We start from the raw sequence: 844 nt of genomic DNA, 5'->3' as shown, positions 1-844 counted from the left end.
AAGCTCCGCTTCCCGGGTTCACGCCATTCTCCTGCCTCAGCCTCCCGAGTAGCTGGGACTACAGGTGCCCACCACCACACCCGGCTAGTTTTTTGTATTTTTTTAGTAGAGATGGGGTTTCACCGTGTTAGCGAGGATGGTTTCGATCTCCTGACCTCGTGATCCACCCATCTCGGCCTCCCAAAGTGCTGGGATTACAGGCTTGAGTCATCGCGCCCGGCCTATAGTCATAATTCTTTTTACCACCTTTCAGTATTATTTCTTTTGTATCTAAGTAATACTGATAAAGTGTTCTTCATCCTCCCCTCACCCTGAAGCTCTTCTACTACATCAGGAAACAGCAGCAAAAACAATTAAAAGTAATGGCCATTTTTGTTGGCTAAAACTGGAAAAGAATTAATACTTAAGGCCGCGCATGGTGGCTCATGCCTATAATCCCAGCACTTTGAGAGGCCAAGACAGGTGGATCACCTGAGGTCAGGAGCTCAAGACCAGTCTGACCAACATGGTGAAACCCCATCTCTACTAAAAATACAAAAATTAGCTGGGTGTGGTGGAGCATGCCTGTAATCCCAACTACTTGGGAGGCTGAGGCAGAAGAATTGCTTGAACTCAGGAGGCAGAGGTTGCAGTCAGCCAGCACTGCACCACTGCACTCCAGCCTGGACAACAAGAGTGAAATGCCATCTCAAAAAAAAAAAAAAGAAAAGAAATAAATAATACTTAAAATAGCATTTTAATGATAGAATGTATAATATCACAGTTATTATTGTATTACCTACCCAAAGTAGACAAATACATAATTAATGCCATTTTAATAAATTAGTTTCCAAAAGTAAAGCAG

Source organism: Mandrillus leucophaeus, unplaced genomic scaffold (genome assembly GCF_000951045.1).
Source record: "Mandrillus leucophaeus isolate KB7577 unplaced genomic scaffold, Mleu.le_1.0 Scaffold40, whole genome shotgun sequence".
Classification (NCBI taxonomy): domain Eukaryota; kingdom Metazoa; phylum Chordata; class Mammalia; order Primates; family Cercopithecidae; genus Mandrillus; species Mandrillus leucophaeus.
Note: the sequence above shows the minus strand (reverse complement) of the source record.